Here is a 5,284-nt window from a genome sequence, read left to right as displayed (position 1 = left end):
GCCACTTCATGGACTACTGTTTCCGGTTAGCAGCAAGGAATCTTTTATATGCACCATCTCATAGACAAGATAGCACATACCACGGCCTTTGATGTACCAGTCGTGGTGCACTGGCTGGTGCGAGAAATTAACACTAATTGAAGGCAATTTAACTCCGATACCGATTTTTCTGATGCATTTTCGGGTCCGCATGTGAAATAGTATGGTTGTCCTAACTCCATTTCCAGTCTGGTTTCGGACGTTAATTTCGTGGTAAAAGTTCGCTTCGTCTTCCTCCATATGTTGATGATTTCATCTTTCAGTAAGTCGAGAATTAGTGCACGAGGCACATTAAGGCAATAATACGAACCACACTAACTAGCCTTCGTCCCTCCGGACTAGGTCGAAGTAATACATGTTGTTTTAAGTGACCGGCGTAACCACGTTAATATCTATCGCCACACAAGACTAACAATGTACACATTTGGTAAATGACAATCAGAACTGACCGTGGATTCGGACCGTTTTTATCAGGAATATGTCTTAAAAATTGTATTAACTGTATAAAAATTATTATCAAATCACTTTTAGTTTATTAGTAACGATTAAAATTACAAACAAAATACTGCATCGTGTTTAGAATATCGGTGTCTGTGTGTCAGCGTATATGTACATATATTTTTAATGTACATCTGATAGTCCAAATGTTAACAAGTAGCCTAAAATGGACTAAATATTTCACTAATATCGAATATTACATATGGGGCGGGCTATAGCCCAGTGGTAAAGCACTCACTTGATGCGTGGTCGTTTTGGAATCGATCCCTGTCGGTGTGTTCATTGGTCTATTTCTCATTCCAGTCAGTGCACCACGACTGGTATATCAAATGTCGTGGTATGTACTACCCTGTCTGTGGGATGGTGCATATAAAAGAACCCTTGCTGCTAATCAAAAAGAGTAACCCATGAAGTGGCGACAGCGGGTTTCCTCTCACTATATCTGTGTGGTCCTTATCCATATGTCTGATGCCATATGACTGTAAATAAAATGTGTTGAGTGCGTCGTTAAATAAAACATTTCTTTCTTTTTTTTTCCTTCACAGATAATAACACATGCTGAAAATAATAAACCGTTTCATTTTGCAGGAAATAAGTGAAGACCTCAGCTTTGTACGTGTTTCTGCTTGGAAGATATTTTTCCTGGGAATGCAAATATGGAGATGATACAGTTTTAAATGTGGACATACAACAGAAAACTCACTGTTTCTTGAAGACCACTATGGACTGTCATCTGGAACTACAACTTGGAAAGTTGTTGCTGATGTGAAATATAAGACAACATTAATACACTATTTGTATATACTTTGGTATGTGCGATAACATTGCAGCAAAAAAAGTGACACAACTACTGTGTTTCAGATGACTGGACAGTTTCGTGTTTTGCCTTGATTACAATGTAGTTTGTGTGAATGATCATGGCTAACTAGAACAGCCCCCCCCCCCCACCCCCCACCCCACCATCCCCCGTGTGTGTTACATAATTATTCTGAACTATGTGATAAACCAGGTTACCCGATAGTTTGTTGTCATAGCAGTTCGACCAAAGTGAACAGTGACCGTGTTAATGTTTTATTATTATTATGGTTTAAATTAATATGGCTCAATCTAGTGAGGCTAGTTTCACCTGCGAAGTATGTTTAAAGCATTTTGCACATCGCGCTAATTTGAAAAGACACATGTTAATACACACAGGTGAAAAACCGTTTCCATGCCACGTCTGTTCGAAGCGGTTCGCGCGCCATTCGCACGTGCAGTCTCACATGCTAATTCACACTGGCGTAAAACAATTTCAATGCGACGTCTGCTCAAAGGGTTTCGCACACAGAGTGCAACTCAAAACTCACATGTTTGAGCATGGCAGCAAACTTTACACGTGCGACTTGTGCTCAAAGGAATGCACCCGGCTCTCAAGTCTGAAGTCGCACATGATGTTTATTCACAACGTCGGAGAGAAAACGTTTATGTGTACGTGCATCGTTTGTTCTAGACGGTTCACACACCAATCGCACCTCAACAGACATATGGCGGTCCATTCCGGCGAAAGAGCGTTCCCCTGTGACATTTGCTCTAAACGTTTTACAAGGAGTTCTCATGTTACGAGACACAGGTTGATACATTTCCGAACATCACCAGCCAGGTGAAATTGTATATACATGTGACTGTATGTCATTAAAGGCATATTATCACAGACCACTGACCAATTTAATGGTCTAACAAAGTATTACCTGAACAAAAATAATTTGATTTGTCCGTAAATGTACTTTATTCAACTATCTTCAATAACCACCATCTATTAATGATATTATGGCAATGGTCCATAATTCAAAAACTAAAATTGCCGAGAGAGTTGACATGGATTTCACTCCATCATGGTTCAGTTAAGGTGATGCGATAACTTGATTTGGTTTCCAACAATTAATGTAATTTTTATTTATTATCCATTTTTAGAGAAATAAGGTCCTTAAATCCATGACAGTATGACTTTAAGTGGCAGTCCCATGTATACATGGAAATCCAGGTAGTCCTACATATTGTGTGTAGGCTTGTAGGAATGGGGTTTGGACCGGAAGGAGTGTCCCGTGCCTCCTCAGTTGAGGACCCCACATTTCAAAATCTTAGCCAACCAATGTCAGTTCACGTGATTTTTATCTATAGTCCTTCCCATAGGGAACACATTTTTGTCATACTATGGAATTTATTACAAGTTATTTATTTTTGACCCGCTTATTTTATTAATTGCACACGGAAATAGTTAGGGGTAGGGGTAGGTTGTGTGTGTTTTTTGTTGTTTCCAAAACACTTTGACTTTTCTTCTTACGTCAAACCAAACTGAATTTTTTTTTTTTTTTTTAAATGGTTGCTGGAGTTTGGGATGGGACGGACTATATGTAACCGATGTTCGGTTATGTGAATTATACTTGTACGTGAATTACCATTTAATAACTACGTGCTGCACATCATTGTCCAAAATTAAGATAGTATATAATAGATGCATTTTTAGAATACGTGAATAAAAGTTTGGTGATTCAATACGTTTGCTATTTTTAAAATTTAGAACGTAAGTATTCATCAGTTGACGTGAATATGAAGTTGGTTAACCAACACATGAACAAAACGACGGTTCGCGTGTCCTGATATATAACTAGCCCGAATAGTATCACTGTAAGAGAGCTAGACGGACAATTACAGTCAGAGACCCAGCCCGAGTACTCTGACTGTAAGAGAGCTAGACGGACATTTGGATGGTTATACGCTCCCATTACAGTCAGAGACCCAGCTTAGCGCCAGTATTTTGACTGTAAGAGAGCTAGACGGACATTTGGATGGATATACGCTCCCATTACAGCCAGAGACCTAGCTTAGCGCCAGTACTTTGACTGTAGGAGAGCTAGACGGATATTTGGAAGGTTATGATGCTCTCCTTACAGTCGGAGACCTAGCCCGAGTACTCTGACTGTAAGAGAGCTAGACGGATATTTGGAAGGTTATGACGCTCTCATAACAGTCGGAGACCTAACCCGAGTACTCTGACTGTAAGAGAGCTAGACGGATATTTGGAAGGTTATGACGCTCTCGTTACAGTCGGAGACCTAGCCCGAGTAATCTGACTGTAAGAGAGCTAGACGGACATTTGGAAGGCTATACGCTCTTATTAGTCAGAGACCTAGTCCGAGTACTCTGACTGTAAGAGAGCTAGACGGACATTTGGAAGGTTATGACGCTCTCATTACAATGAGAGCGTATAACCTTCCAAATGTCTGTCTAGCTCTCTCACAGTGAGTACTCGGGCTAATATATAACCTTTAAAACAACTGAAAATTGTCATCGAGACCTTGGTATTTTGCTTACCAGACATCGCATGAGATTTCAAGGTAGCCAAAGATGAGATTTCAAGGTTTCCAAAAATTAAGATTTCAAGGTAGCCAAAAATTAAGATTTCAAGGTAGCCAAAGATGAGATTTTAAGGTTTCCAGTGATGCGATTTCAAGGTAGCCAAAGATGAAATTATAAGGTTTCCAATGATGAGATTTCAAGTTAGCCAGACATGAGATTTCAAGGTAGCCAAAGATGAGATTTCAAGGTAGCCAAAGATTAAAATGTTCACTTGTGACCCCCATCCAGCCACTTGATCTGTGTGATCCCCCTGCAAACTATTGTTCCTAATAACTTGGTTTGTTATTACATGTACATCCAATTAAAACCTGTAAATTGTGGTACCTACTGGATGCATCTTGGCGAATTAGTGTGTACATGTCACAAATGAAAACATATATATACTCTTCAAAAAAAGAAACGCAAAAGGGTACAAATGGGTTATAACTCCGATTTTATGTTTCCTACCGGTTCATGCTTTGTGAATATAAGGTCATTGCATGTCTCAAACACATTCCCACGATTACATTCGATAAAACGCAGCTACTGTAAAATAAAGTTTCAAAATGTGAATATTCTCAAAAACGCAGCCACGTGCAAACCATGTCACCACTGCACGTGCGTTGTCTGCACGTGCAACATGAACACCGACAGTATAAAAGTGCAGGGTGTTCGCTTGCCTGGCCTCTGTATCTGGCCGACAGTTGACAATCCAGGACATGCCACGTCTCAGTGAACCGCAGAGAAACAATGCCATCGGCCAACTAGACGCAGGCGAATCCAGAACGGCCGTTGCCAGGGCATTCCATGTGTCCCAAGCACCATCTCCAGACTGTGGGACCGTTACCAGCAACATGGATCAACACGTGACCTCCCTAGATCCGGTCGACCACGGGTCACTACCCCCGGGCAGGACCGCTACATCCGGGTACGCCACCTTCGGGAACGATTGACTACTGCCACCTCCACAGCCGCAGCAATACCAGGTTTGCGCAGGATATCCGACCAGACCGTACGGAACCGCCTACGTGAGGTAGGAATTCGTGCCAGACGTCCAGTTCGAGGTGTCATCTTAACACCACAACACCGTCGACTCCGACTGCAGTGGTGCCAGATTCATCGACAATGGCCTCAACTGCGATGGAGACAGGTGTGGTTCAGTGACGAGTCCCGATTTCTGCTCCGACGTCATGATGGAAGATGTCGCGTGTATAGGCGTCGTGGTGAACGTTATGCGGCAAACTGCGTGCAGGAAGTGGACAGATTCGGCGGAGGTAGTGTCATGGTGTGGGCAGCCATCTCACACACTGGCAGAACTGACCTGGTCCACGTGCAGGGCAACCTGAATGCACAGGGCTACATTGACCAGATC

General features: G+C 42.0%; 1 long non-coding RNA gene across 1 annotated transcript; it reads left to right on the top strand.

Annotated features, from left to right (window-relative positions):
* Window positions 1–243: 243 nt before the first annotated feature.
* Window positions 244–3,069, top strand: LOC121366751. The gene is made up of 2 exons (XR_005957217.1): window positions 244–301; window positions 1,126–3,069. It is a non-coding gene; the product is annotated as an uncharacterized LOC121366751 (long non-coding RNA).
* Window positions 3,070–5,284: the final 2,215 nt, after the last annotated feature.

Source organism: Gigantopelta aegis, unplaced genomic scaffold (genome assembly GCF_016097555.1).
Source record: "Gigantopelta aegis isolate Gae_Host unplaced genomic scaffold, Gae_host_genome ctg6975_pilon_pilon, whole genome shotgun sequence".
Lineage (NCBI taxonomy): Eukaryota > Metazoa > Mollusca > Gastropoda > Neomphalida > Peltospiridae > Gigantopelta > Gigantopelta aegis.
The sequence above is the reverse complement of the archived record's forward strand: the minus strand, read 5'-3'. Positions and strand labels throughout refer to the sequence as shown.